The 12,317-nt window shown below is 36.0% G+C and overlaps 1 pseudogene; it reads left to right on the plus strand.

The window, feature by feature from the left end:
• Nucleotides 1-6,654: 6,654 nt before the first annotated feature.
• Nucleotides 6,655-11,491, plus strand: LOC143672970 (olfactory receptor 5M11-like; annotated as a pseudogene).
• The last annotated feature ends 826 nt before the right edge of the window (nt 11,492-12,317 follow it).

Raw genomic sequence — 12,317 nt, forward strand, 5'->3', positions numbered from 1 at the left:
TTTTTTACATGGGAAGGCACCAAGAAATGAACCTGGGTCTCTGGCATGGCAGGCAAGAACTCTGCCTGCTGAGCCACCATGGTCCACCCAAAAAATCAGCTTCCATTTTGATCTTTTGTCTGTATCTATACATCTATACATATACATGTATGTGAATATATATATTTGATCATATAACATTTTCATACTTTATTGTTAATTTAAATATATGTTCTTCATTTCCTTTTTAGGTCCTTTTCTTGCCTATTTTCAAATTGTGTTACTTATCTACATTTTTTTCTTATTCATTTTAAGACCTTTCCCTGGAGGTTTTAAACTCTTTTCTTTTGATTTCTTCCATTTTAAACTTTAGTTTTTCATTGGCTGTTTTGAAATGAAAAAACTTTAGTTTTAAGTATTATTAAGCTGTATTGTATTGTATCATTAAGATATAATTTATTGTTTCTTTGTTTACTCTGAGGAATTTAAGTTCTTTCCCACTTATGATCTATTTGACATTTACCCGAATTATTAAGTTGTTTTTATGGCTTCATTACCTAAATGTTTTTTTTTTAGTTTTCATGGGCAGGCACCAGGAATCGAACCTGTGTCTCTGGCTTGGCAGGCAAGAATCCTGCCACTGAGCCAGTGTCACACTGTCCCTTAAATTTTTAATGTGAATTATTTACAACATAAAATCAACAGTAGAAAATAACACAGAGACCACCTGTTTAGCCATGACTAATTATCAGTAAATCTTCACACAAAGGCCCATTTGTGGCATTTTTTTGAAAGTTATAAGATATTATATTTGAGTTCTCCTTGGCTGATAATATTCCTTTGTCCATTTTGTACTATGAATTTGATGTTCTTAAGCCTATGAAGAGTTATATAATTTGTAAGCTTTTTATGTACTCATAGAATTATTCAATATTATTTTAATGATATAAATGGAATGAGATTATCACTTATAAATTGTTTATCCTCCATTAAACATTGTTATGTATATCTATGCTGATGCACATAGCAGTAATTTGTCTCTGCAATTGCCAGCATATAAATATGCTCTAAAATATTTCAACTATTCCACTTCTGATGAATTATTACATTGCTTCTAGTTACTTCCCAATACAAAAATCCAGCAATAAAAATCTTCGTGTAATGGTCATGGTAGAATTTGCCTGCTATGCCAGAGACCCTGTTCGATTCCTGGAGCCTGCCCACATCAAAAAAAATCTCTGTGTAGCTCTGCATTGATTCTGAAAGATTTCCTCTCATGTATATACATTACTGTAATTGTTGAGTTAGAAGATGTGAGTGTCTTTATATTTGCTATATGTTCTCAAATCGTTCTTTTAATTTACATTCCATGAATATGTATGAGGGTTCCATTTACTCTTTCTCAACACAATATATGGTCACACCTTCAAAGTGTTCTTTGATCTGATGAACATAAAATACATTCTCATTTTCTGTTTAAGGTTTTGGATTTTTCATCATGAGTGAAGTTAACTACTTTGAAAGGTCTTATTAATTCAAGATTACTCTTCTCAGCTGGATGCCCATATTCATCGTCCAATTTGGTTGTTTTATATCTTATTTTATCCTTTTTCAAGATCCCTATGGATTCTGTACTAGGTACCGGGTTCCATGCAATACAAATGTGTTCAACCTGTATTTAATTTATTTGTTTTTCTTTATCTTGCATGGGCAGGCACCGGGAATTGAACCCAGGTCTCTGGCATTGTAGGTGAGAACTCTGCCTGCTGAGCCACTGTGACACCTCCCAGTTCAACCTGTTCCTGTCTTTATTTCATTTTTGTGTATAATATACTTGGAGGTGTTCAAGTCTTTCATTTTATTGCAGTTCAAAATTTATCACTTTTTCTTTATGTTTGGTTTTAGTTTATCTTCTCCAGAAAGTAGTTCCTATTATTAAAATACTTTTCAGTTCTTCTTTATCCTTACACATGTTTTATTATTTCATATATAAAAATTGAGAGGGATGTGTAAAACTATTCCATGATCATTGTGAATTTATCTATTTCCCTTGAAACATCCTTTCTCTTTAAATATTAAGATTGCATTTTTAGTTTCTTTGACATAATTAAATATTCTTGCTCATTTTATCATTTTGTAATTCCTATCCAATATTTGATAGTGATAAAATTGTAAAAGTCTATTTTTCTTACATTGATAAATTAAAGGAGTGCAGTTGTTGTTTTGGATAGCTGGTGCTTATTGTACGCAGTTCTTTCCCTTTAATTCCATACTCACTGAGTTGGTTTAGTTAGGGAGTTTATTATTTTACTGTAAACACTGATATTTTGGTATACATTTCACCATCATATATATATAGTGCTTTTAAAAATATATTCTATGCTTACAGATATTAAATTGTGTTTTTGCTAAAATTTATTTTTCTTTTTAGCTCTTGTTGATAGTTACATTTTATATTTTCTATTTTACCACATTGCTTTAACATTTACTATACCTATATGATTGAACTAAAATGCTAATCAATTTACTTCTATTTGCTTATATGATTACACTAATAATGTTAAATTTTTATTTAAGATCAATATACCTTTAAATTTACTTATGTTTGCCAATAATTTAAAGACATTTTTACTGTCCTTTTACATTCCACTTTTCCTTCTGGGTTTAGATTTCTTCTGCATGATATACACCATTAATTACTTTTCTCAGTAAGAATCTTTGTGAGAAAAATTTGGTTTGTGCTTTCCTGGAAATGACTGTTTTTTAATTTTATTCTTAAAGATGAGTTCATTTATGTAGAGAAATCTAGATTGACAGATATTTAACTTCAGTAGGAAGTATTAGCTCATATTCTGGATTCTATTAGTTTGTTGCACAGCAAGACCATATTACCAGGCTATTTGTTATCATTTTGTATGCAAAATAACTTTTCTTCCTTTTTTCTTTTAAAAGCTTCTATTTTCAATTTTGTTAATCTTCTGTTTCAGTTTCTGTCTAGGTTGGTATATCTCATGTGTATCCTTTTCTATTTTCAGTGTCCCTTTCTCTAGTTAAGTCACATCATCTTATTATATGTTCTCCCACTGTCATATATTTTTAATTTGTGTGATTTTTCAGCATTATAATTCTAACATCATTGTGTGATTGATTTATGACTGTATCATTGTCATGGTCAAGTTCATGTGTCAACTTGGCCGGGTGGTGGTACCTGTTTGTCTGGTTGGGCAAATGTTGGCCTGTCTGTTGCAGTGAGGACATTTCATAGAATTAGATCATGATCACGTCAGTTGCATCCACAGCTGATTCCATTGTAATCATCCAAGGGGAGTGTCTTCTGCAATGAGTGATGCTCAATCTAATCACTGGAAGCCTTTTAGGAAGGATTCAGAAGAAAAAAGCTCTCTTCCTGCTTTGGCCGGAAGCCTCCCTATGGAGTTCATTCAGACTCTCCATCAAAATTGTCAGCTTCACAGCCTGCCCTGTGGATTTTGGAATCTGTGTTCCCACAGTCACATGAGACACTGTTATAAATTTTATATTTGTGAGTGTACCCTGTTGATTCTGTTTCTCTATAAACCCTAACTAATACAATCATCTTCTAGACTTTCTACTCCATAAGGTCAAAGACAATGTCTGTTTGGGGACACTTTGAAAGCCAGCATTTATCACAAAACTTAGAATATAGACAGTTCTCAATAAATACTTTCTGCATTAATAAATTAACATTTTACCTTTTGCATTCTGGTTGAGTACATGCTCGATTCACCATTACTCTTCAATATGATCTTCCTATACTCACAACATAAAATTTGATTGTGAGACTTAAAATATGCATGTCTCATCCCTCTCCCAATTAAAAGAAAATGTTTTCTTTTAGCATTTTTAAAAAGAAAAATGAATGAATGAATGTTCAGAATACCTCTATACTCAGAGAATGTTAAGTACTGTGTGAATTTGTCACATTTGTTTGCTGAACTATCAACAACTTGATGTAAAGAACTACATCCTCCTGTTTGAATCCCAGACTCACAACTTAGTAGTTGTATATGCTGTAATAATTCATTTAACTTCTCTTTAATTCAGCTTCTCATGTATAAAATAGAGTTAATAGTACTAACCCCCTATGTAGTTATGTGATGAGTAAGTGTGCTAATGCATTTAAAGTACTAAGCCCGCAGGTCTGGTGTATGTTAGGTATTATATATCTATTAACTATATTTAATTATGAAAATTCTGATTTCCTTCCTGTGATTACTTAAACATACTAGTTGTTCATTCCGTATCACTTCCTTACAGATGTTACCAGACTCAGGCTGTGGATTCTTTTGCCCAATGTGCTCAATAACCAATTCCTGAAACACCAAGATTTCAAAAAGAGAAAGGGTTTATTACTACACACATAGTAGGAAAGCAGACAGACTAATGGCCCCAAAATCTGTCTGCCTGAACTGCTGTGATTTGGGGAGTTTTGTTAGAGAGAAGGTAAGCAGGGTTTAGGATAATGAGCACCATTGCTCCAGATGATGTAGTTAGAGGTGTTTTGATTATTGAGCATGTGCAGATTGATTAAATGCTTAGTCACAGAATGTATAAAAGAAAATGGCAGAGTGCCATCCAGATGACTCATAGGTTAAAGTCTAAACCACTGTGCATGTCAGGTGGGCCCACTTAGGTTAAATCCAGTTTCAGTCATTAAGATAATTTGGGACTTGGGGTGGGTTCATTCCAGGAAGTCCCAAGACCCTTCATTAGCAGACATTAGGGATTATTTTTAGTGATTATAAGACTAAATTTGAAAAACTGGATAACTAAATTAGTCACAAGGTTTTTAAAATCTCAGGGACAGATGATAAGGCCTATATAATTATTACCAGAGATCAAGGCTGGATTTCAGGTATTCCCCTGCCTACTCCAATCAAAAAGCAAAAAGGAATATTTGCATCAAAATCATCCCTTAAATCTTAATTTCTCGGTTACACAGACTTTCATTTTTTGAGGGTAAGGAACTTTGCTCAATAAAACACAAAGATACCTGAGAGGGAAAAACAAATTTGCTGCATATTTGCTGCATTAAATGAACATTACATCTCCTTAATTCATTGACCTATGGTTGCTGATCAACTATTATCTAACAGGATGTGTGCTAGATGGGGAGAATACTGTCCTTGCATATAAGGAGTCTAGTGGAGGAAATAGATACAGGCACTTATAGTTACCACTCAGTGTGTAGGTACTTTGACAGGTATAAGGCAGAAAGCTGGAATAGTCTGGGAAGTGGAGGTGGAACCAGGCTCAGTTCTGTGGAGGCAGAGAAGGCTTCAACCTGAAACTGTGTTGCTATCAAGAGCAAATTGTATCTTGTGAAATAAAGGGCTGAATGGAAGGAAACTGAGGAAGGAAACAAATGTTGAGGGAAGGAAAGATGAACTAAGATTATGAGAGAAGAATGCTAACAGTGAAAAATGAGGAAGCATTCTACTAAGTATATGAAAAGAATTCAAACCTGACCCTGCAATTTACTAGTTATGTGCCTCTGGGTGAGTCAGTCAGTCACTATTCTTTAAGTTTAACATTGTTTTTCTGGTGGAAAGTTGAGGATGGAGAGGATATAGTTTAATAAAAAATAAACAGAACACATAAAAAGCAGACCATCATTAAAATTTTAAGATAAACCTTCTTTGTATGCCTTCCATAGAACTTTAGTATAAACAATATTAGAACAGGACCAGCATATTATAATCTGGTTCATTTATTTTTCCAAGTATGCAACTGAGCTAAATGTTACTCATTTTGCTCAGAGAATTATTTGGTGGCAGATGTGCATATTGGCTCCCAGTTCCATTCAGAACAATTGTTCATTTGAAGGAATTCTCTGAGCACAGAGAGAAAGGCCAGAGAATTGGTGCTGTCATGAGTCACTGACCATGTACATCTTATCAGTACTGCCCACTGATGTGCTGAGCATTAGACAGTGTCCACCTCTACTGAGGGCTGACACAGCCCAAAGCTGCATGGGTCAAAATTCACATCTTTCTGCTGACTCTGAAACTCATGTCTCAGCCTGGAACACCATCTGTGCACTCTTTCTTTCTTTCCAGAGGTTCTGGGGCATTGCCTCTAAGGTCCTTATCTCTTGAGTTCAATAATTTCTTCTCCTTCATCATCTGTTAAAAAATTTCTAAATTATCAATATAGTTAGAAGAAAAAGAGGGTGAAGTGAAGGAGATGTATGTTGATCCCTCTAATCTGCTTATCCCACATATGTAGACAAAATCCTTTCTAAAACAGATTATAAAAGAAATCAGAATTTGTCTGTCCTTCCTATGGCATAGAGTTTGATACATCCTTGATGTCAAAACACTAATTTATTTTTACTGCAGCTCCCTATTTCCAGTAAATGAGACAGCTATATTTAGAAGGATTTTAAGTCACTTTAAGATTGTTTCTTAAAGGTGACTGATTATTATGTCTTTACTGTCTATTTCGAACATATTGCTGCTCATTGCAAGGAATAAATGACAAAGTGCCCTGCAATCTACCTGGACAAATTTACTTTTGGTACACTCTGTTTTGTATGTGATCCTTCCTGGTTTTAGTAGCAGAGTTGGAACCTTAAGTAATTCCCTGAAAAGAAGGTTTATCAGAATTTGCTTTCATCTTTTTGGGCAATACCCTATGGAACTATCTCTTGGGGCAAAGGAACCAAGAGAAAGAATCACTTCACTCACCTCACACGTAAGTGCATTTTTTAGAAATGGGGTTAGAGAAAGAGTCCTTTTAGTTGGTTCAGACAATCTGGAGCCCCTTACATTCTCTGAGGAATTTGTGCATGTGCATTTATTTTGGTTGTGGATTCATACTTTCATTGGATGTTTCAATTAGTTCATAGTAAAAATAAAACCAAAGAATCCTAAGAAACTTATTATAATGGATTATTTAAAGATGTTTTTAACTGTTTTTTTAAGTAATTTTCTCATTAGCATGTAATTGAATGCATATAAAATTTATCTGGACATTATTCCTTTGAGAAGCCATGCTCTGTAGGGCTAAAACACTTCCTTTGTAGCTTCCTCCTCCTATTCTTTTTGTTTGTGCATGTATGTGGTGGGGGGAGAAGCTGTTCTCCTTCTGATGCTATATTCCTCTCATTATCAGCCTCTGGGACCAGGTGCTGCCTTCCTTCTTCATGGGGGTGAGACTTGTGTAGTTACATTGGTCCTATGCTCAGAGAGGTGGTCTGAAGCACTTGGAATTTTTAATAAGTTTTGAGCAAGGGTCCCTGCATTTTTACGTTGCACTGGGCCATAATAATCATGTAGGATGTTTCAGTTCCAGGTTCTATTATTCTAAACTTTCTCTTGCTCAGCTGGTGCTTCCTCAGCCTACCAGAACAGATAGAGGCTCTCCTTGATAGTGACCTGGAAAACTGGAAGTCCCGTCTTCAGAAGACATTTACCTTTTAATGGCCTGGCCTGACACAGGCAACCAGACCTGCTGCAATTATTGTTCTTTGTAAACATATCCTATCATTTATTTTTTAAAATTGCTTTTGCAGTTTTCAGTGCTTGTTTTATTTCACTTGGGTTTATCTGTATCTGATACAAGTCACTGAACTTAAGAATCAAAACTATTTCAGATCCCAAAGACAGTCTTTAAGTGATATGTAATGAATGAGTCCTCTTGTCAATCTCTTGAGTCCCCATTTCTTAGACTGTCTTTTTTTTTTTTTACTCTGCAAGTTCCATGTAATGAGTCTTTTCTTCTCATTTTTCTCTTTTGGCTTGCATTACCTAATTTTTCTGGGGTTTCCTGTGTGCAAAGGAGTATGAAAACATCTCTTAATGCCATCATGCTGCTGTCACAGCAATAGATGCTGTTCCCATAGCATTTAATGCTAGACATTTCTTTAAGAGAAGCTGCAAATAATCTCTTTCCCCTGTTCCAGTGAAGCCTGTTGATATTCTTGATAGGAAATTCATAACGGTTCATAAATCAGACTTTCAATGAAAGGAAGCATTCATAACAGGGAAACGCTCAGCTGGAATGTCTGTATTTCTCTGTGTGAATTCTGCATGTACACAAACACACATGCCTGCCTCCATGCAGCCATCACTCTCACTTTCCAAAGAATGATCACATGTACAATCTTTTTTGTTTTTGTATGCTATATATCACATTTCCTTCTTTTTCCTTGTGAGTACCCCCTTATTGTAGCACCACTTGTTTATTTTTGTTTGGTTGGTTTCAGTTTTTATTTTATTTGTTTGCTTGTTTGGGAACTTCATGGACTGGGAATCAAACCTGCATCTGCTGCATGGCAGGTGAGAATTCTACCACTGAACTACCCTTGCACCCCCACATATCTACGGTCTTTATACTTCTGATTATTTTTCCTAGAAGACCTTACACAAGAGGTCTTTATTTCTTCTTTACTTCCTCATTCTTTTTAGTGCTTAAAATTTTTTGCCTTTCAGCCCCTTTCCCCCAAACCCCATTTCCTTTAGTTTTCTCCAAAGCATTCACACTCAAATGAAACTTTATTTATTTACTTACTTACACAGAATACTATCTGCCTCTGCTCACTAGAATGTGGGCTCCAGAAGGGAGGAATTTGTGAAGGTTTTCTTTATTTATGTGTCAGCAGCGCCTAAATGCATGGTGTCTTGGATATTAATAAATGTTTGCTTTATGAATATCGAGTTTGATTCCCACAATGATTTGAGAGAGAATAGGTACACATTGATACCACTGGTAAATGGAGATATGGAGTGACTTTCCCATCATTACTAAGCAGTTACACTGCCAAAACAATATTCTAAGCCAGGGTCCCCAACTGAATTCTTAAGGTAAGCTTTACTATTGCCTCTAAGTCTAGTGTTCCCTGAGAACAAGTGCAGCTGAGAACAAGAACAGGCTATGGGTCAGCTGCATGGTAGATGTCTATGAATTTGCCAGTAGGCTGCAGAGTAGAAAATGCTGATGGTTAAGGGGAAGATGAGTAAGTCAGCTCTGTTTTTTATGTTACAATGGTCAAGGACACCAACATATCCTTGTCCCAGCTGTTCATTTTCATTTTATTCCTCAAGGCCATTGGTATCTATATATGATATTGCCTGGTAAAGTTCAGGTTAGGTTGGCATTTTATTGTAGCAGCATCTAGTACAGATGGCTCTCAAATAAGATGACTTGGGTTGGTGTCTCAGATATAATGCCCACTAGCAGTGTGACCTTAACTTAATTGCCTGATCATCCTGTGCTGCATTTTTTTTTCATCTGTAATGGGGGTAATGACAGTATCTACCATGGGAGGAGAGTGTGATGATTAAATCTGTTATTGCATGCAATGAGCTTAGAAACTAAAATCAATTATGTAATTAATGATCACTGTATGTTAGATATAAGTATTATCAGTTTTTTTAACAAATATTATTATGTGCTTCCTATCCTGCCTGGTTACTGAAGGGGGACATGCAAATAGAGGCCTCTCTATAGGCCTTACAGTAATGGAAGATTTGGTGACACATTTTTAAAATAGATAACAATTAGGAAAGCTGAAAATAGACTTTAAGTAAGAGAAAAAAGGCAAAAATAAAAGGAGCATCTTGAGAAAAGAAAAAAAATTTAGCAGTGGTTTGTGAAGTGAGATTTAATGCAGAGGAAATAGTAATGTGCTTTGATAGATACAAGCTGTGATCAATAGCTTAAATACTGAATATGCAAATACTTATTTGTGGTTCTTTATTTATACATTGTCATTGCTAGTGACCATCCTCAAGTACTGTAAGAATTCATTTAATTTGAAGATAATTTTATTCTTTTATTTGACATATATTCATTGACCTACTATGATTGTGTCTCTCCGAGGAACACAAACATCAAAATTGTTTGGATAGTTTATTCAATATGAAGTCCTCAGTATACTGTGTAAAATTTTCTGAAACAAACTTTCTGTGAATTTGGTGGAAAACAATCTTCCCAAGGAATTCTCTTGTACATTAAGGTCCAACAAGCCCTTTACTCTCCTCATTATATGACAATCTGCAGAGTTCAAGAGGGAAAAGCAATGAGTAAAATATTGTAAGTAATTCATTCTTTCAGACAAGAACAGATTATTCTTCCTTATTTTAATTCAGTACACAAGCATGTGCTGAACAGACATGGTAAAATTGTGAGCTAGAATTTGTCTCTGCCTTTGAATAATTGATATGTGCAGGAGAAAGCAGGTAAAGTGTATATATATAATTCTGAAAGGATTTCAAGGCCCTGTGAACTGAGCCTTTGCAATAAGTAGAGTCTCAGGAGCAAGACAATTCCAAAGAGACAGTAGACATGTAGTTCACTTGTAAGGATGGATTGTGTTGCTGCAGGTACAGTTTAGGCATAGGTATACCTGTTGCTGTAAGTACAGCTAACCTATAGATATAGATAAACAGATAAAAATTTACAGGAATTTAATATAAAGGAAAATGAAATAATGAATTAGTGGAAGGATACCATCTCTTTATGTAGTATCCAGAAAGAGATGATTTTGCATGACATGGTCAGGTTTAGAGAAAATGATTTCAATTGTCCTTAGCATGAATTGTACTTATATGTCATCTTAATTTTCAATAGTTTCCAGAGCAAGCACAGACTGTCAGGATACTCATTAAAAATGGCAGTGCAATAACAGAATTCATTCTCCTGGGGTTTTCAGATCGTCCAGAACTCCAGCCTCTCCTCTGCATTGTTTCTGGTTTACCTCGTCACCCTCCTTGGCAACCTGGGCATAATGGTGTTAATCAGAATGGACTCTCGCCTTCACACACCCATGTACTTCTTCCTCACCAACTTGGCCTTGGTGGACTTGTGCTACACCTCCAATGCAACTCCACAGATGCTGAGAACTTTCTTGTCTGAGAAGACCATTTCCTATGCTGGCTGCTTTACCCAGTGTTGTGTTTAAATCACACTGCTCCTTACTGAGATCCACATGTTGGCAGCCATGGCCTATGACCGCTACATGGCCATATGCAACCCACTGTGCTACAGTGTGAAAATATCTAGGAGAGTCTGCCTCTGCCTGGCCACATTTCCTTATGTCTATGGCTTCTCAGATGGTCTGTCCCAGGCCATCTTGACCTTCCACTTGAGCTTCTGCAGATCCAACATCATCAACCACTTCTACTGTGCTGACCCACCCCTCATTAATCTTTCTTGCTCTGATACTTATGTCAAAGAACATGCCATGCTCATATCAGCTGGCTTCAACTTCTCCAGTTCTCTCACTGTCATCCTGGTGTCCTATGCCTTTATTATTGCTGCCATACTCAGAATCAAATCAGCAAAAGGAAGGCCCAAGGCATTGTCCACCTGCGGCTCTCACATGATGGCTGTCACCCTATTTTATGCAACAATCTTTGGCGTGTATGTAAGGCTACCAACAGATAAGACTGTTGAGGAATCCAAAGTAATAGCTGTCTTTTACATCTTTGTCAGTCCAGTGCTTAACCCATTGATCTATAGTTTGTGAAACAAAGATGTAAAGCATGCCTTGAAAAATATCCTGAGTCAAAATGTGGTTACTAAGATGGCAATCCCCCCACTTTCCAATAAACCATAATTCTAAACCTTTCACTGAAATGTCTTTGCATTTGGATGATGCAATTTGGTGTTCTCTATGGATGGTTCTCTTCTGCATGTGCTAAAGTCTAGGAAATAAGAACCTGCATTATTATTTTTTCTTAAATCTAAGCTCTCATACCCCAACTTGTGGTTCGAGAACCTGCACCATCAGCATTGCCTGTTAGAAATGCAGAATCACATTGTGATCTCAGATCTCTGTATGAAAATCTGCATTTTAACCAAATCCCCAGGTGATTTCCAATCTTACAGTTTGAGAAGCACTTCTTTAGGTCCCCAATTCCTTACTTGCATGCCCTGGCACATTGATGTGCTCTGATTGCTTACAAATATGAATAGTGTGACCTTGTTCTCATTTCAGTTCATTGGATTTCCTTTATTGTCAGTCTCATCTCTTTAGAGGGGTCTTTAAGAAGCGCATCTTCCCACACTCTGTGCTGACCTTTGGTTAAGCAGAAGCCATGGTTCATGACAGTGGTTTCTCTTTCTGAAGAAAGTGCATGTATAGTGGAGGGAGTAGCAATGGGAAAAGAGGTGAAGGGAGTCAGACTGATTTTGTGAAATTTTATCAGTAAGTTATAGCAACCCACTTCCTCTCTTTGGCCTTCCAGCCCAGTGCGAACACTTTATCACCTTCACTTGACAAACTTACGTTGCTGTAAGAGAAAAGGTGAAACTTGAAGGAAAATAGAGAATTTGAAGAAGCAATGGGTCCT

This window comes from Tamandua tetradactyla, assembly GCF_023851605.1.
Source record: "Tamandua tetradactyla isolate mTamTet1 chromosome 22 unlocalized genomic scaffold, mTamTet1.pri SUPER_22_unloc_3, whole genome shotgun sequence".
Taxonomy (NCBI): Eukaryota; Metazoa; Chordata; class Mammalia; order Pilosa; family Myrmecophagidae; genus Tamandua; species Tamandua tetradactyla.